Genomic DNA, 21,311 nt, shown 5'->3' on the forward strand with positions numbered 1-21,311 from the left:
AGGTCGTATAGGTCTAAAATGTGGCAACTGTGTTCAGACAAGGAGTGAAGCAGTAGTGGTAGGAACCACAGTGGAGTGGGTGGGAAAATGTGTGGGGCAGAGCAGACAATGAGAAGAGCTGCTCCAGGGATCTCCTTTTACTAAGCGGGGTATATAACTGGCAATTCTTCTACTTTAAAAAATTTAAATAGCCAAATGTATCTAATCTAGCTATAAATCAAATAACACTTCTCATCTCCACTTTTCCTGATAATATACATATATACATACATATATTTTTTTCAAATATTTTGCATTTAAGAAGCTTTTAACCACCTACACAAAAGGACTAAAATTGAAATGCTCTGTGCTTTATGAGGACACAAGGATACAATTCACAATTACTTGTATTCTAACAAGAATGAAACTCACTTTGGCCAGAGAAACAGTGAAAATAATATAAAAATAAATAGATAAAAGTCCAAATGAAAGAGGAGAATAGATACTCTGTGATGTGATGCTAAAAGGAGTGGCTAAAGATTTGAGGTATCCTGATTAATATGTTTTAATGAATCCTCACAGAATAATTTTAAAATAAGATTTTGTTGATAATAGAAAATATAATAATTGAGTCTTATTAGCACATGTATGTGAGGTCTGTAATGAGAGAGCTATTAGAGATGTTCTGACAATGAATGTCCCAGGGAACAGGGTAGAAGCATCCAGAATGTCTATCACTGGGACTGTAGATAATTAATACAAAACAAATTAATGGCAAAGAGTTTTAGTAAAAAGAATCATTTTGTACTAGCATGCAAGATTTCTAGTTTACTAGAATGGCCTGCCACAATACAGTCTGAAACACCAAGGGCAATGTATGGTACCTCATTTGTGAGTTTCCCCAAATTCACATTAGTATGTGAAATGGTATTTTCATTTTGGGGTCAACCACAGCAATTACTCAATTTCCACTAAGAAAGGACAAACAGAAATAGATAGATAGAATAAAACATAAAACCAGACTGTTCTGTTAGGTGATCACTGCGAATGTCCCTTGGTGTTTATGAATATATCAAGTGAGAGTCATAAAAATGGGAAAAAATGGGGAGTTGTTATGCAATCAATTTATTTGAAGACTTTAAGGAAGAAGGAAAATGGGCATTCTACAAAAAGAGTGAAATAAAGTCTATATAGAGACAAGAAGATACTCATATGATGTTGGCTCACTCTGAGTTTCACTGTGTTCAGGCATAGAAGAAATGAGAAGAAAAACAATTTTGTCAGAAGACAGTGAGAGAGATGTGCTCTAATATATTTTTTTTTTCTGAATAATTCTCATGTAACCAGATTCTAAACAATTCCGAGTGTTTGCATGCATGGTGCCAATGGATGACTCGTGCAAAGTCTGTAAACAAGTCATATTTCTGACCCAAACATCCCCCTGCCGTGGAATGGTTAGCAAGCAAATACAAGCTGTCAAATAGCACCTTGGAGCCAGATTCCACACACAGAGCAGTGATGTCTGAAGACAGGCTGAGCCACGTGCACAACACGCCATTTCCTAGCAGCTACAAAGAGAATCAGAGAAGCCAAATCTGTTTTGCTAAATAAAATACAACTTTTCCTGAGTTTACTCGTTCTTCTTTTTCTAGTTCATAAAAATCTAAAAGAAAGCTCAAGTGCCAATTAGTTACATATAAAGACAACTGAATCAGATAAAGAAGATGTATTGTTCAGTGGTCAGGGGAAAAGAGGGGGCGCAGATTCAGCAGGGAAGACAGTGTCCCATAAAGACCATGGGCTCCAGTTCAGGAACATTTATTTAAAGACCTAGTTTTTGAAAGCGTCAACAGAAAACAAACAAATAAAAACATAAACAGAAGTGAAATGCAAAATACTGTTGCCCATGATACTTACATAGAATGGCAGCATGTATGAAGGTGTCATTATCAACATCACTGTTATGTATGGGGAAGGGTGGATAGCTAGGTGTGACCTGAAGGGAGTCACTCCAAGACCTGAGCACATTGGCTTGAGTGATTCTGAACCTCAGTAAGATGTACAATTACCATGTGCCATTAAAAAGCATTAAAAATAAATAAAAATGGCAACAAGAGCAAGAATAATTGAAACACTCTTTTTCAAGAGGGTTTGAAAGCTGCCACTATTTATCATTTAACTGTATCATCTCCTTTAACATAATGTTGGCATAGCTAATATAGGAGGATCACAGCCTGAGGCCAGCCTCAACAATTTAGGGAGACTCTCAACAACTTAAAAAACCCTGTTTCAGAATAGAAAGTAATAGGGGCTTGAGGTACATAGCTCAGAGGAAGAATGCCCCTGGGTTCAATTCCTAGTACAAGAAGAAGAAGAAGAAGAAGAAGAAGAAGAAGAAGAAGGAGGAGGAGGAGGAGGAGGAGGAGGAGGAGGAGGAGGAGGAGGAGGAGGAGGAGGAGGAGGAGGAGGAAGAAGAAGAAGAAGAAGAAGAAGAAGAAGAAGAAGAAGAAGAAGAAGAAGAGGAAGAAGCAGCAGAAGCAGCAGCAGCAGCAGCAGCAGCAGCCCTGGCATGTTTCTATAATGGGATCTAATGTATATCCTAACTCTCAATGCACAATTTTAAATTTATTAACTATTAACAGAAAACATGTCTCATAATATCTTAAGATATCAACACTATTTATCACTGTGTTAGCATCACTAAAATAGTTTCTGACATACCTGAGATGTTTCCCTTCTTTGATCATGACTGTTCTTAGTTTTAACTGCAGTAAGATTAGAGTTTCAGGATACCACTGCCAAACACACGCCAATGAGCTTCACAAATCCATTGTTCACTATTCAGAGCATTTTTTAAACAATAGGCAGCCTGCTTTGTCCCCATTCCTTAAATTGGGAATTTCCTCATTAAGAAATACCCCAGGTCTCTCAGTTGGCCTTACTTACACATGTGTTACAAAAACATTGTATGGCCAGCACACAGCCATTCAACCAGGTATTTGTGGGAGAGTCCAGAAAACAGCAGTGATGAGAAGGAGGACAGGAATCTTATATCTTTACTCATTCCACTCAGAAATTGTGAACTTATGATGAAACAAAACTATCTTTCTGAAAAATTTAAGATCACAGGGCCTATTTATCTTTGACTTAATATCTATATCTTTGTCTATGTTTCTATGTCTGTATATTTATCTATCTATATCTATATGTCTATCTCTCTATATATCTATTTATAAGCAGATATATTTTACCTATATATAAACATATATAGGTAAAATATAAATATATAGAAAAAGATATATAGAGAGATATATAGATATATAGGTAAAATAGCAATAGGTAAAAATATAGATATATAAAAAAGAAGCAGGATTATTTTAATCACAGATTAAAGAGTGATTTTTTTATTTTCCTTCAGAATAACTATGCAGTCAGGATAACGGGAAAACACAAAAGGATTTCAGTTGACATTGTGTTTTCATGGTCTGTTCATATTCTATGTTTCTGTAAGAAGGGAAAATGGTTAAATATCTTGTCTTCTGAGTTTTAGGACTCGTAGGGGGACTATTCTGAGCAACATCTCCAACCTCACAGTTGGGAATGGTGCAAACTGTGATCTGCTTTCAGGGCACTCAGAAGCCATTAATAGCAAAGCAAACACATGAGATGAAGTAATAAAAAAGAATACCTCAGAGAAGCTACATTAAGTTACATGCTAAATATGCTACAGAGGTGAAAATTTAAGGAGGGGGATATTCAGTAGCATCTGCCCCATTCTTTCCTCATTCCTCCAGCTGAGATGAAAGCCATCTTTCTCCTGGCTGCTGAGAGGATAATCCCACTATCCTATCATTATTGAAAATAGCTTGTCTCTCCCATTTAAAAAAAAAATACTTCTCTAGTGAGGCCCTCTGCAACTCAGTGAGACCTGGTTTCAAAATAAAGAATAAAAAATAGGGCAGGGGGTGTAGCCCAGAGGTCAAATGCCCCTGGGTTCCATCCCCAGACCCGCAAAAAAAAAAAAACAAAAACAAACAAACAAAAAAAAAACTTCTCTTGCTTGATAACCCCTTGGACTTCTTCATAAACAAATAAATTGAAAAAATCTTTGCATCTCACTTTTCCAAGACCCCCCCCCCCTAAATCCAGGTATTGTACCCAGGGGCATTCTGCCACCAAGTCACTCTTTAATCTACCCAGCTCCTTTTTATATCTTATTTCAAAGCAGTGTTTTGCTAAGTTACTGAGGGTCTCAGTAACTAAGACCTAAATTGCTGAGGCTGGCCTCAAATCTATGTTCCTCCTGCCTTGGTCTTCCAAGTACTGGCATTACTGATGTGTGTCACCACACGCAGTCAGAATTCCCTCTTCTTTATACATTATTCAGTTTTAAAGCTACAAGCATAAAATTGTGAAACTATTCAGAAACGAATAAATTATGGTTGTTAAAGTAAAAGTATAGAAGTCATCTTTCCCTGGTACTTGAACGTCACTTTGGGTCTGTCCCATGCTGCTCTCCTGGGTGGACTACTCACTCCACAGCTGGTTTCTACTCCATAGCTTCAGTGACTACTTTCAAGTCGATGGCTTCAGGATTAGAATCATTATGACAGTTTCTCTTTTGAGATTTATATGCACTTTTTCAACTTGCTCTTACTATTTTTGAACTTCCCATTCATCTATAAAATTAAATAGGTTCAAAACCTAATTATTCTCACTAGCCTTCCTTATCATATCACAACCTATCAATGGAAAAACTCCCATTCACTGCCTTTCTACTTCTGTCCAACTTACTGATACTACTCTGGGCCATTCTTTTGTTGTATTGATACTTTCTAAATTAATCCAACAGTCTCTTTGTCTTTATGAACTCATTCTATTTCCTACATACTAAATATGGCAATCTTTTTTAAAAAATTTGAATCTGATCATGTTTACCTTTATCAACATGCTTGAAGGACTCCTTGTGACACACATGATAAAATATTACTTTTTTAATAGGACTGACATGCTCCTTTGAGATCTAGCCCCTGGTTATTCCAACAACCCCACTTTTTGATACTTACTCTCCCACACAACAATCCAGTCAGACACATCAAGCTTCAGTTCTCCAAAGACACTGTACTTTAGCACAGAGTTCCCCTATCTTCATCTATCATCAGCCATTTAAATTTTATTCCCATTTCTCTGAATACATTCTTTCATCTTTACAATCTTCCTTTGAATCCTCCCCCACCCAATACTCTGCCCACAATAGCCTCTGCTATACTCATTAGACTTTTGATTATCTTTATCTCAGTCCCCAATATATCTGCTACTGAACTCCACAGGGTCAGGGAATATTAAATCTTTTAGTTCCTCCGTGATAAAGCAGTAGGTATTCAATAAACGTTGTCAAAGAAAGATAGATAAACAAAAGTCTCTTGGCTAAGTTTCAGAGAGTGGATATTTCAGTAAATAATAGATAGGAGCTGGGCATGGTGGCACATGCTTATAATCTCAGCATTCTGGAGGCTGAGACTGGAGGACTGAGGTTCACAGACAGCATCAGCTACTTAGCAAGGCCCTTCCTAACTCAGTAAGATACTGTTTCAAGAAAAAAAAAAAAAGACTAAAGAGTAGAGCTGAGGGTTTAGCTCAGAAATAGCATGCCCCTGGGTTCCATCCTCCATACCACACACACACACACACACACACACACACACACACACACTATATATATATATATATATATATATATATATATATATATATATATATAAAAGAGTCTCTCTGAGACACCATAAAAACCAAAGAAATTTAGCAATCCACCTCCAATGATTTTATGGCAATACAAAAGTATTATACAAGATTACCAATGTTAGCCAAATAGGAAAAGTAATCAGGAATTGATTGAAAATAACCATAGCATAGTTTTAGAAGAAATATAAATGCATTAGTTTTAACTAAGATATTCCAAACTAGACTAATAAACTCTTAGAGGTTCTGAGGCACTCTGCCTAAAATTCAGGCTCTCAAGTTAGCAAGTAAATTGTAAGCATGTGGGCGTTTCTGAAAGTGTTTCAAAATCACCCATTCACTTAAGTATTTTAAGCATTCCTCCTGCAATTTAGTTCAAGCTACAATTTAGAACAATTTAAGGAAAAGATTTACTAAGTAAAAATAATTTTCAATCAGCCCCCTTTCTAAATTATTATAAACTTAAAATGTATAATATCAGCTGTCCTAATTAATGAGCTCCTGATGCTTTTGAAATTATAAAATAAAAGTTCTTGATCAGAATATATGGTACTAAAAAGTATATGATTTTTTTAAAGTTTTATCTACAGCCATGGAGGAGAAAGCAAAGGTTGAAATAACAAATCATATGTTTTTGGGTTTTTTTTAAAGAAAACAAATAGTTTTTGAGTCATCCCCTTAAACCAGCAGTCTGAATCAGGAGAGAGCTCTACCCATGGGCCACATGTAGACTAAGAAAACCATCACCAGCCTATTGCCCAGCATGTTGCTGAGCACTGATTTTCAAGTAAGAATATTTATGCAGAGAAGAGAGAAAGCAGACAGGCACACTCCCTGAGGGGAACACTTCATAACAGCATATATCATTTTTATTTAGTTTTTTTTAATAATGAATTGCCTTTCTTAGATTTGAAAGGCAGATTCTTATATTTGTAAGGTCAAAGTTTATTGCACAATATGTCTTATAATGTTTTCCTACAGCAGTTTTTATGATAAGATTTTATCATCTCAACTTTCACAGGTGCATACGAAAAATATGTTTCTGTGCTTGCAATGCATTCAAATATTTTGCACTAAAAGATGTAGTATTAAAATATATTTTGCTATACTTATTCTAATATTTATCATAATAGCTTCATAGATATATAAATAATCCTGACTCCAGTTTTAGATCTTAAGAATTCAAGAAATGCTGTGCCTTTTATCTCTACTTTTTTATTGATTTATACGTAAACAACACCAAACTGATAAGAAAAGATTTTGTGTTTAAAGACCTTCAGAAATAGAGACCTACAAATCTCTTTCAATAACGCATTCCAGAAAAAAATACCTAAAAACTTTTGCCGGAGGAAAGTATTTTCTATAATAACATGAATTCCTCAGATAGCAGCAAAAGCCCATTTTGTGCTGTTAGGCTCTCAATAGAAAGGAGATGAATAATTTTTCTTTATATCTTTGAACAATGTTTAAATTATTCCCCAATCTTCTCTGTTTCACACTAAATAATTCCTTGCTCCCTGAGCACTTCTTCAAGGGTATTACTTGAAATTATCATTGTTGATCTCTATTGCACCCACTTCAGAATTTCTTTATAAGTTATAGAAACATACATCCCAAAATTTAATAAGAGCAAAACTCAGATTTCACATTTTTCATAGTCTTGTTTGTAGGTTCCAATTTTCTAGTTTTAAAAAATGTATATAAAAGAAAGATGGAGAAAATAGCAACACTGTCTCCTGGAACTTATTTTCTGACTAAGGCTGTCCATGTTTTTTGTTGTCTTCATCCACACCTGCCATCCTTCCCTGCCACACCCCTGCTCATCTTCATGACCAGAAAAGTGTGATGTTCTTTATACTAGAACTTGTAATCACTATTAATATTGCTATGGAATAAGGCCCTATGAGGCTACTTTGGTAAAATAAGAAAGCACTAGAGCTTTTCATTAGTCAGAACAGAGAATAGAAGTCTGTTGTAAAGAACAATACTGATCTCTCCAAGGGACAGAAGGGAATAGTTTTAATTGGATTACTAATGTGACCTTTGGGCCCAATAAAGATCTATAATGGTTAGTTAGATAAAAGTTTACCTAACTATAAGGCTTTGCTAAAGAGATGTGATTTTTTAAAGTTCCCTAGAATAAAATGGTTATTGGAGCATTATATCATAGTCACACTGTAGGCTATGAAATTTATATTTTATTGTTTGATCAGAAGTTCCTTTAAACTTATGGAGGTTGAGCTAGACATGCTCAATATGAACTTATTAATAATTGTGCTTAAATAATCACCCAAGAGCCTCATTATTTGCTGGATTTAATAACAATGTTATGTAATTGACATCATGTATTCGTTCTAATATTGAAACCACTTTTCTCCCTTAGTGGAAGGCTGTACATTTTCTAGTTAAGGGTCTGGAAGCCTCTGGCATAAGACTGCCTAACTTTGGGTCTCATATCCTCCATTTATTAGCTCTGAATCATTGTACAAGTTAGGCTCCTATGCTTTACCCCAGTCAGAAATAAAATGAGATACAATATTTTTCAAATGGGCTGCTAGAAAAACTTGATCGGTTAATACTTAATTACTTAATTCTAAACACACTGAGTACTCATTAAATTATTACAAGTTATTATAATAACTCTTGTTATGACTTTCTGCTTTATAAAAATGTATGACCTTTTCCTTTATGCATGTAAAAATTGCATCCTAAACCTTGGCTCTTCCTCTTATTTTTCCCTAATATGTTAATCACTTTGGCCATGGTTAAATATGACTTACATGCAAAAGAGTGCTGCAAATACAGATAAAATTAAAGTCATATGGTTAGCATATTATTACCAAATCGAAAAAGATTTAGTAAAACAATTTCTTCTAAAATGTGTTTTGAAAAGCAAAGGGATACAAATTTCCATTGAAAAGTATCTTGTAAAATCTTTAGTCCCAAATCTGAGACTAGGCAACAAAATCACTTGACAGGAAAGAGGTGAACAAAAGGAGGCAGAAATGAATAAGGATGAACTTCCTCTATTTCATGTCTGCATTCTTTTCTCAAGTCTAGAAAATACTATGCATTTCCTTTCCATAGAAGCCTAAAATCTAGAGACAGCAGCTCTTCAGGCCCATATATGAACATTATAGTCCACAAAGGTGAGCATTAGAAATTCTGACAGAAATAACATAAAGCCAAATTATTCCAATGTTGGCCATCTAGACAGATTTAGCGTTAGTGAGATGATTCTTTGCCAGAAAAGACTCCTGAGAGTCATACTTATCATTCCTCCGTGCATTCTTTTGACTGAGTTTATTCATGTAACCACTTTACTTGACATTTACCCGAGTCTCTTTGGATGTTAATTTTGTCATGACAGAAGAGTTGACTCTGAACATTTCTATTGAGCTCATTCAGTGACAAATGGATAAGCTAGACAAAGCCAGGAATAAGAAATGAGTATACCTCTGCCACCATGGAACAAACCCTCTAATAAAGATGGAGAAATTGAGAACACATACGAACATGCACATAAAAATGATAATGTATTATGGGACCTATACACAGAATTTTTGGTAGACAGCAGAGGAGAGTGACCATATAGAAGAAAGGATTGGTGGATCTATACAGTCAGCCATGGGAGAAATAATTATCAAGTTTAAAAATATACCAATTAATAAAAGAAGATTGTAATTATTCTTGTGAACCTAACCAATGTCTATTGATCTATGGAATGAAAAATCTCACAACAGAGATAAAAATACATAAATGAGAAAATCACAACGGATTAAAGTTGTAGGACTACATTAGAAAATATTCAGATGGAGAAAAAGACATAAGAAAGAAAATTTAAAATGAATGACAAACATAGCTGGGCACGGTGGCACACACCTGTAATACCAGTATTTGGGAGACTGAGACAGGATAATCACACATTTGAGGCCAGCCTCAGCAACTTCATAAAATAGAAAACTCCTGGGTTCTGTTCTAAGTACCACTAATACAATAAAGATATAAAAATAATAATAATAATAACAATAATAACAATAACAGAAATAATAATAAATATTGATAAGAATATGAAAAAGGAATTCATTTTTATATTGTGGGGATGTAAATTAGAACAACTACAACATGGTGGGTCCTTAAAGAGCTAAAAATAGAACTACCTATGATCCAGCTATACTAGTCATCAGTATTTATCTGAAAGAATTTAAACCAGCACACTGTAGAGATATATGCATATTTATGTATATCATAGCATAGTAAAGCTATGGAATCAACCAAATGTACATCAATAAATGAATATCAGTAAATAGTATATTGATATTATTTAGTAGTAAAATATTGAAATTATGTCATTATGTCATTTGCAGAAAAATGAATGAAATTAGGTATTGTAACACCATGTTAAGTGAAATAAGCCAGACTCATAAAGATAAGTATTGTATGTTTCCTCTCATATGTGAAAAGAGAGGTGAAAAATAATGTCACCATAAATGTAGGTATAAAAAAAGGTTATCTGTAGAAAGGAGACCATTAGTGTAGAGTAAAGGAACAGAGGAGGGAATCCTAACGGGAGATACTGATGAGTACAGTTAATCAAATTATGTTATGTGAATATATGACTATATCACAGTAAAACCAACTATTCTGTATAATTTGCACCAATAAAAATAAAAGAAAGAAGGTGGGCGTGGTGGTGCACTCTTGTAATCCCAGCATTCAGGAAGCTGAGACCTGAGGATCGTGGTTCCCAGACAGCCTCAGCTACTTAGTGAGGCCCTCGACAACTTAAGTGAGAGCCTGTTTCAAAATAAAGAATACAAAATAGGGCAGGGGGTGTAGCTCAGAGGTCTAATGCCCCTGGGTTTCATCCCCAGACCCACAAAAATATAAAAATTAAAAAAATGAAAGAAAGAAAAGAACTGAAGTTAATAAAAGTAGGAATTAAATAACAAAATATTGCCGGGCATGGTGGCGCATGCTTGTAATCCCCGCGCTTGGGAGGCAGAGGCAAGAGGATCGAGGCCAGCCATGCTGGCTTAAGAGACCCTGTTTCAAAAATATAGAAAATAGGTCTGGGAGTGTAGCCCAGAGGTAGAAGGGCTTCCAGGAACCCCAGTACCACATAAATAAATAAATAAATAAATAAATAAATAAATAAATAAATAAATAAATAAATGTTAAAAACTCATTACTTGAAAAATAACTTTTATCTATAGTTTAAATAAAAATTCTCAGACAAATTATGTTAAAAATTTATGAACAAATTTTTTTGTGTGTAGTACTGGGGATTAAACCCAGAGTCATTCTACCTCTGAGCCATACTCCCAGTCCTATTTTATTTCTGATTTGGAAGCAGGGTCTTGCAAAATTGCTGAGAGCCTCACTAAATTACTGAGATTAACTTTAAACCCACGATCCTCCTGTCTCAGCCTCTCAAATACTGGCATTACAGTGTGTGCCATCACTTGGCGATTTGAGCATAGTATTTTTTTAATCATCTATTTCTGCAAAATAGTGCAGAAATCTTTCTATGTAAAACGGACTTTAATTATATTATTCTTTCTACTTGTATTCTATTATAGCTGTCCACTTCAGAAAGTGTATTTATTTATTCATTTTTTTTGCGGTACTGGAAATTGAACCCAGAGACATTCTACCTCTGAGCTACACCTCCAGCCCTATTTATTACTTTTATTTTGAAACAGGATCTCATTAAGTTAACGAGAGCCTAACTAAGTAGCAGAGGCTTGTCATGAACCTACAATCCTCCTTTCTCAGCCTCCCAAGAACTGGGATTACAAGCATGTGCCATTACATTTGGCTCTGAAAGTGTATTTTAAACTCCATTATAATTTTATTTTATGTTATTTTACTTATTTGATCTGCAAATTTAGTTACTATATTGCTGATGCGCAGAGGTTTTAAATTATCCGTTTTTCTCTGTGTTACAGGGTACTCATCTTTATCCTCATTAATACTTGTCTCATTATTAGTATCCTTGACTAATTACTACTACTACTTAGTGTTTTTGACACTAATTACTAACTACTTGATTACTAACTAATCAAAGATACTAATTAGTATCTAATTAGTATCTTTGATACTAATAATAATATCTGTCCTTTCAAATTATTTACAAAATAATTTTCAAATTATTTACAAAATAATTTGTTGCTTCTGTAAGAATTCATAAATTTATAATCTAAAAATGTTAATGGTCATTTATACTTTATCTTCTAATCTTAATGTTGATAATTATTTCTGGGAAAATTATTTTCTATAAAATTTTTTACATTGCTCTGAGAATTAAAGTTACAAAAAATATCACTTCTCACCTACTAGGAGAACAAAAACATAAAATATTAATTAGAATTATTGCTGTTATTTTATTTGATAATGAGGTAGTTCACTCATCTTAGAAAGCAGACTGGGAATCTTTATTCGCTGGGAAATATAGTAACTCCACGTGTAAGTAGTTTTTCTCTAGAATACAACTTACCAATGTAAAAAAGCATATTCAACTATACACTCCTACACTCCAAGAAATTTTATGAAAGCCTTGCTTCTAGTATCAAATGTATTTGGTAAATAATTAAATAAATTTAGTGACACAGTATCCATGGAATATCATACATTCACTAAAAGAATAGGCTAAACCTTTACCAGATTACTTGAAGTACTTGCTATGACAAATTGTTAACAAAAAAATAAATAAATAAGATGCCGAGAAGTGTTTTATTGGTATAAATTCTCCAGGAAGCAGAGGCTCAGATGGGCATGCACCAAATTTATAAGAAAGAAATCTGTAAAGGTAAACGAGGTGGTTGCTGAAAGAGTCTGGCAAAGTCTCATCTGAAGAGAGGCAACAAAAGTTTGATGAAAGAGATGTTAACTATAGTGTAATTCTAACAAAGTTTGGCTAGGATTATCAGTGTCCCCAGCCAAGTTTGGCTAGGCTTGGCTGGGTGTCCTCTGGCCAAGCGGCCTGTCAGAGTTCCACACTGCAGAAACCAGCCAGCCACGGATTCCTTGCCGCTTTCAATCACTGGCTGGGCACATTGATTATATGTTGTTTAATTGAATCTAACCTTTGCCATGATTAAATGAAGTGGAATTATTAACCCCACTTTTCTTATGAAAAAGCTAGGCAACTTGCTAACATAACAAAATAAGCACATCGTGGACCTAGAATTTAAACACCATCTGAGTAGCTTCAATGATCTATAATTACAATGTACCCAAAGTGTTTTATAAGAAACATAGCAGAAAAAATATATTTTCATTATGTAATTTCTTTAGAAAAGTTGCTACCATAGAATAATAATGATAATAATAATAGTAATAATAATGATAATGTCATTGTTAATAACAAAAATCATTATGTGCAGATATTTTAATTATTTTGTTGGTGCATTGTAATCATACATCTTAATGAAGTTCAGGGCAGTAGAGGTATACATGCACACAGCCCTCGTTTATTCCTCCCTCCTCCACCTCCTCCCCCATTCCCACCTTATTTTCTTCCCTTTCTCTCCCTCCTGTGCTCAGCATAGTGATTCACTTTTATCAGTTTGTGTACGTACATCATGTCCATTGAGGTGTTACCTTCTTCTCACCTCCCTTTTCCCTTATTAGGTCACCTTCTTCACACATCTAAGGCTTTTCTTCCTTTGTCTGAATCCCATCCTTTCTGACATTTTTTCCCAAGCTTCCACATATTAGGGAGAACATCCAACTTTTCCCGTTTTGTGACTAATCTTACTTAGCATAATGTTCTCCAGTTTTGTCCATTTTCCTGCAAATGACATGATTTTGTTTTACCTTGTGGATGAGTAAAATTCCATTCTGTTCATACCCCACAGCTTTATAAGCCACTCATCTGTTGGTGGACATCTATACTGGTTCCATAGTTTGGCAATTATGAATTGTGCAACTATAAAGATAGGTATGTGTGCATTACTCTGAAAGTTTGCTTTCTATTCTTTTGGGTAAATACTCAGGAGTAGTATTATTGGATCATTGTAATCACACATCATAATACAGTTCAGAATGATAGAGACATACCTGCACATAGCTCTTGGTGAGCTTTCCCAACCCATTCTCTTCCTTTCCCCATATGTGATGTTGATATGGCATTGATAATTTAATATATGTACATAGCATCAATTGAAGTGTCTCTTTCATCTAGTCTCCCCTTCCTTCACAAAGACACCCTCCATTGCTCTGCTAGGGTTTCTCCTTCTTTATCTGGAGTCCTGCTGGTATCCCAATCTCTCCCTAGCTTCCACATATGAGATAAAATGCATTACCCTTCACTTTCTGTACATGGCTAATCTCACTTAGTATAATATTCTCTAGTTCACCAATTTTCCTGTGAATTACATAATTTTGTTCTTTACGGTTGAGTAGAATTCCATTATGTACATATCCCCTAATTTCATAATCCATTTATTTGTTGATGGATATCTAGACTTGTTCCATAATTTAGCTATTGTGAATTGTACTGCTATAAGCATGGATATGCATGTAGCACTATAATATTCTGATTTCAATTTCTGAGATATTTTTCTAATATTTAAAAGTATCAACTCCATTTCAGATTTACAGCATATTTATTGTATTTTGTTTTAAGGTCATTTAAGTGTATGGTAATACACACACACACACACACACACACACACACACACACACTACATTAACCTATACAATAGCTCCTGATAAAAACTACAATTATCTATATTGTACAAAGAAATGAAGACAGACGGATTAAAAGTGTTTTATAAAAATCCTCAACTACCAAATGATAAAATAATGTTGTGATCAGCAGAGCAAAGACAACTTCCTTGTCAGGTATCAGAAAGTCTATGACGATTTAAAGTGGGACCAACCTACCATGATTCAGGCTGCCTACTAGGAATGTTTATCTTATATTGATACCAGATAGGACAAAGAGAAGAAAGATTGACTTTATGGCTTTATCATCTAGAGAACTCAGGACCTTGGTTCTTATAATGCTTGTGATCTTTGCACTGGTAGGGGAGATCCCATGGGCCCATTGACATCACTCAAACAGAAGACATTTATCGCAAGGTACTCTCCATAAACTCCAAACCTCAGGAACCACTTTCATGCAGAAAAAATATGGCAAGCCCTAAAGAGTTTTTAAAGGAAATCTAGAGACCTGAAGATTGCTGGTCTCCAGGACAAGCTTGTTACGGTCTCAGCCAAGCTCTGGGGTGAAGAAGAGATGACGCCCAGTACTCTGCCTTCCTGGCTAGGCAAGGTAGGCACTTATTATTTTATTCACTGTTCCACACAGCTGATGGGGATTTTGTCAGGCTTCCTCCAACAAAAAAGGCACAGGGCATTTTCAGGACCAGTGTATTTCATCTGTAAAATCTTATAAGGTGAGAGCTCCTTTTACTATTTCGATAATGAAGAAACGAACTTCCAAGTGGCAAAGTCCATGGTCACTAACATTTGATATATCCTCAAATCATGATTTGAAGCCAGTTGTTCTGACTTATGAACTGGAAACTCATTCCACTACCACATATATCTAAGATGAAGACAAATTCATTTTATGAAGTAGAGTATAAATATAATCTTTGTTCATGTTTCAGAACATGAATAATTAAGTTAAAGAATGTATATATATATATATATATATGTATGTATATATATATATATATATTATATGTATATATACACACACTATTGGGGAGACTATAAATTAGTACAACCACTATAGAGATCAGTATAGAGTTTCCTCAAGAGACTAGGAATGGAACCACTATATGACCTAGGTACATCACTCCTCAGTATCTTTCCAAAATAATTAAAGTCAGAATATCCAGGTTTATAGAAGCACAATTCATAATAGCCAAATTATGAAACCAACTCAGGTGTTCATAAACAGAAGAATGGACAAAGAAAATGTGACATATACCGATAATGGAATTCTACTCAACTATATAAAAGAAAAAATATGTTATTTACAGGAAAGTGTATAGAACTAGAGAACATCGTGTTAATAGAGATCAGCCTGACTCAGAAAATCAAAGACTATATGTTTTCTCTGTGTGGAAGCTAGAGAAAAAATAGGAAGAGGAAGGAATTTCATACAAATAAGATGAGAGATCAATACAATAGTGGAAAGGGATTGGAGAAGGGAAGAGAGGAGGGGAAAATGAGGCTTGAAGAAGGAAGCAGACCAAATAATGTTATTCTCTTATATGAATGTATCACTACCAATTCCACTAGCATGTATGGGGAGGGAAAATCAGCAAGTGATGTTGTGTGCATACATGAATATATTATTTTAAACCTCACCAAAATGAACAAATAGATATACCCTCAAAAATTATTTTTAAAGACTATTAGGATGGAGAGTAACCAAGATGCTTTAAGTCTGTTGTCAGCAGGTACCTCAAGAAACACTGCCTTGAGGTAGATGGACAGTGGTGGATCAGGAACTTGCATAGACTAGGCATTGTCTGCATGCAGAGCAGTTGGCCAACTGTGTGTTGGGACAAACAATAATTTTTTCGGATGCACTTGAAGATTTATGATTTGTGAGTACATTCCCAGGGTGTGATAATGTTATGTTTCCAACTGCATCAAAACCAGGAACCACTGGGTCAGGACACATACTAAAATCCTTCTTGCACCATCCCAGAAGACCAAGTCTTGATTTTTTTAATTTGCCTCTTGAACAATCGGATCTGTTCTTCTGATCTGTATATAGTGATGATTATACATTTTATGTCCTATTTGATCTTCCCAGAGGGTTTACTAATTGACATCTCAAATATATTATCTTCAAAATCAACATACTAATTATTTATCTATCCCCCTAAACTTACTGTTCCTGTTCTTCCCTCTAAGTAAATGGAAAATCCATTGTCTTGGTGATTCAGGCAAAAGAGGAGGTGGAGCATTTGACCTCTTTCTTTTTCTTACATCCTATACTAAATCCATCAACCAATAATTTCCACCCAACTATCAAAACATAAACCAGGATCTGACAGCTTCACCATCCACAGTGCTAATACTTCTGCCATAAGAGATACTGCACACTGCTACAGCCCCACCTGGTATCCATGGATCCCTTCCCACTCTGACTACAGTCTCTGCTAACACTGCAACCAGCAAGCTGCTAGGGACATCTGGGCAGGAGCTCATTACTCCTCTATTCAGGATGCTGTAATGACTCCCAGCTCACTGAGTAGAAGCCACAATTCTTGAAAAGTCCTCGCCTACAGAAATCTGGGATGCCCTCCTTCCTTCTCCATCTCCCATTTTCTTTTATCATCATCTCCAAACCCACTTTCCTACTCACCAGGCTGCTCTGGAGGCTCTTTGAGCTCACCAGGCATGTTCTACTTTAGAGCCTTGTTGGGGTTTCCCAGAATGTGCTTTCCCTAGATATGCATAATCCTCAACCCCAATTTCCCTAGGGTCTTTTCTTTTCTTTTCTGTGCTGGGGATGAAACCCACGGACACTCTACCTCTGAGCTATATCCCCAGCTAGAGTTTTTATTCTTTATTTTGAAACAGGGTCTCACTATGTTGCAGAGGGCCTCACTAAGTAGCTGAAGCTGGTTAGTAAACCTGCGATTCTCCTGTCTCAGCCTCCCAAGTACTGGGATTGCAAGCATGCGCCACTACGCCCGGTTCTTCCCTTGAGTCTTTACTCAGTAATCAGCTTCTCAGTAGGACCTTCCTTGGCTACTTCTCTAAAATTTGTCTACCCCTCTTGTCTGATGTATCACTTCCCATGTAATTTATAATAATCTAATATAGATTTATATTTTACTTATCTTGCTGTAAATTCATCTACTGCAATAGAGTAACAGCTCCATGAAGGAATAAAAATTTTGTCTCTTGTTCACTGCTGTATGCAAATTTCTTTAAATGTCATGTGATTATGATCATTGCGTAATAAATATTTGTTATGTGAATGAATGAATGCTTGACTATAGCTAAGAAAAATTTAATCGAAGGAAAATACAGTCTAATAAATCTGATAAACTTAAGTTTTTGTTTGTTATCTGTTATCACAAGAGATGCAATTTTTAATTTTAAAATATATTTATTAATTTATATATTAAATGAAGTATACGTCATACATTATATATAGCATATATATTGTGTATATAAAACAGTCTGCTTTGCCCTTCATTTCTTGTATTTCATTCCCTTGGACTTAAGGGCTGGCCTGTATACAAGTCTCATACCTACCAAGTACCTTATTATGTGTTTCCATTAATGAAAAGAATATAGCTAGAATTTTATTTTACACAGAGGTCAGAAATTTCAAAGTGATAGTTGCCATACCAACTACAACTTAGCCCCTGAGCTCATATGAATTTTTGCCATTACTTATGTCCTCTCTTAACTTTTATGCCTTAAAATATATAAAGGCAATTTGTCTGCCTTACTGCTGCTTTGGGATTTGTCGACAATTTATGCTTCGGGGCTCACCACAGGACTGTGACATAACAGAATGCAGACTATTCTTCCCTTCCTTTGGCAAGAAGCAATTGAATGCATTTTCTTTACTAGTGAAGTCCACCCATAAAAGAGACCATTCGCTTCTTTCAAGTTGCTGTTCTGTGTTCCAGGAGGAGAAAAAGTAAAATACTTTTATATTCCACATCTGCCTCAGTTCTCCCCAAAGCCTAAGTTTTATTAAGGTGCCTTCTCCTGACATATGTGGTGCTTGTTTTTATCCATCTTATGAGACTCCAGGCACAAATCCTCATCCTTAATCTTGCAATTCATATGGAAATTAGAGCCATACAGATTCTTGTCTCTGTGAGATTACTTCTTGTCTAGAGCTGTCTTTTAGAAGAAATAATGGAATCAAAGTAGCTGAATGTCACTTTTTAGGACCTTCCTAGAATGAATACTGATGGCAATAACATTTCATAACATTAATTGGTTCCTGCCATGGCTATAGTAAAGTTCCTAAACACAGCTTCAAAGCCCTTGTTGTATTGCTAGTGTATCAAATTTGTGTATGTTGTGTCCAGAACACTATATTTTAATTAGACTAAACTAAGAGATAGGATATGTCAAATTCACCAAGCTTTAACAGCAGTCAGAGGAGAAGGAGACACACTACGGGAGACACCCTGAACTTAGAAAAACACAAACTTTGGGCTCAGCAAACTGGGTTAACAGATTTCCTTGGATAAGAAATAGCCTGGCAAAAAACAGTTGGGTTTTTTGAAAATTAATTTCTAATTTAACTGTTTGAAAAGATGTGTTTTCAGAGTTTCCAAAAAAGAAAACATAAAAAAAAATCCATGACAAGTATTCTTCCATATGGTTATTCATCTGCCCAGTCCTATTTGACTCCCTGCTCCAAACTATACTTCACTTCTTCCCAGGAAATTCAACAGAACAGCAATTTTCAGCTTTTGCACCACCCACTAGGTGACATCTTGGCCAGTATGTTTTTGAAGTCCAGAGTCATATTAAGAAGGACATTGAATGTCCTCATTCTACCCCAGTTGTGCCCCAGTCAGTTAAATGATCGTGATACAAACCTTGTATAGATCGTATCATGCTGTTAGATTTAAGTCAGATAGACTTGATGTTTCAATGACAGCACTGACACTGTATAATTATAAGTAAATTACTCTCAACAAATCTTTTTTTCTCTAAGGAATACTGGAGTAATAATAACATTATTAATTAAATTGAGTTATATATCATGCTATGTTAATAAAAAGTTTATAAAAACATGCCCCAAAGACTTGATATAGGAGAACCACTGTCCTTAACTTTTATACGTACCCTTCAGGGATTACATTATGCTTGTGCAGGTAACTCTGGAAAGTGTGACTTATTTTTTGCTTTTAAAATAAAAAATAAACAACATAATAAAGCTGCAAGTAAAATTTAAGTAGTGCTAGATTTGTTCATATTTTTATTAGGATAAATGGTTATGCCAACAATACCTGTTTTTTCCCTATTCTCCTTCCATGTGGATTGTGGATATACCAACATATTCTTAAAGTCTGCTAATTAGATTTTATTAGGCCTGCTTTTATCCTGAAGTACAAAAGCTATTGAAGATATTCTTAAACTAACAAAAAATAAATTTGCTGATATCTCATTTATCCAAGCACAGAAAAATTAAGAATTATATTGAAAAGTCAATTACACACTATATGCAGATTAGTTAAAACTTAGAATACATAAATAGCTTTTTAAGTGTAATTGCTTATTTTACTGTGGCTTAGGTTGTTAATAAGAAATTAATATGATTATCTTAGATTTACCATTTATAATTTATAATAAGTGTGTTTTATATAAAAATGAGTTAATTCTAAAAGAATTACATTCACATTACTTATATAATGATAGAAAACTCATGGTTAATTTTAAATTATAATTCTTCACATGTTTTAGATTTTTTTTCCTTACAAAGAATTCACTTTTGAGGGCAATAATTATATGGTCACTTAAGCCTGACCATTTTACTGGAAATAAAAACTTTGAGATATAAAGTAATAATATTTTCATAATCATCTTAGTGATAATTTTTAAAATATCTATAGATTCCTTAAAGCAGATTGTTTTAGTGGAAGAATAATTGAATTTGAAAAAAGGAAAAATTATTTTATATCTAGTCTGCCATCTCTAACAGAGTATGACTGTACAAGTTATTTTTCTTTAAATTATTCTCTAGGAATTAGATATGAAAGGAAAGTAATACAGAAAAGAAGAATAATGTAGCAAAGTAACAAAAACTAAAAAGAGAAAAATTAAATAAGAAAAGAAAAATTACAGCTAACAATAATAAATATTTATAGTGGTATTTTAGACCTAAAGTCTCTGTGTTTCCTTTGTCCGACCTGTAAAAGTGACCCACAAGAAAACCTCTAGGTTTTCTTTTCAAAACAGAAATACAGCAATTGTTCCTGCTATCAGGGTAAGGCAAAGGGAAGAATATTAACAATCATTGTGTATCTATCACCTGCCCAACCCTATGCTGCATTCTTTACTTTTGTCACTTTGTTCCGGCCAGAAGATCCTAATGCTAACTAGAAAATTACTACAGTCATGAAAATTCTAAGTGCCAGTTCTTTTTCCCACAGTTCAGTTATTACTGCGATGATTAATGTTGTGTGTCAACTTGACCTTATCCCTCATAAGGGGAAACTCCTCCTGCCTCCCTGCCTTCTATATGGGACATTGGCTTTTATCCTGCCTCTTACTCAAAATGGAAACATGGGCTCTTCCTGGGACTTGAGCCTGCCAGGCTTTGGACTGGGACTACATCAGTGATTCTCCAGGTTCTTAGAATTTTTTTTATCTTGAACCAGGACTAAACCACTGGTCTCCTGGATCTCCACCCTGTAGCCTCACCCTGAACATCTGGAGCCTTGCCAAGTTTCATGATCACAGGTGCCAATTCCTTACAATGAGTCTCTTTACAAATAGACTCACATATCTTATTAGTCCTGTTTCTCTCAATCACTCCATCTGATAGCCATGATTACATTGTTAATAGTAATAATATCTTTGTTTGTGAACTAAATATGTCCCCCTTATCAAGTTTATATCCCTAATTCCCA

The sequence above is a fragment of the Muscardinus avellanarius genome (genome assembly GCF_963383645.1).
Source record: "Muscardinus avellanarius genome assembly, chromosome: 8".
Taxonomy (NCBI): Eukaryota; Metazoa; Chordata; class Mammalia; order Rodentia; family Gliridae; genus Muscardinus; species Muscardinus avellanarius.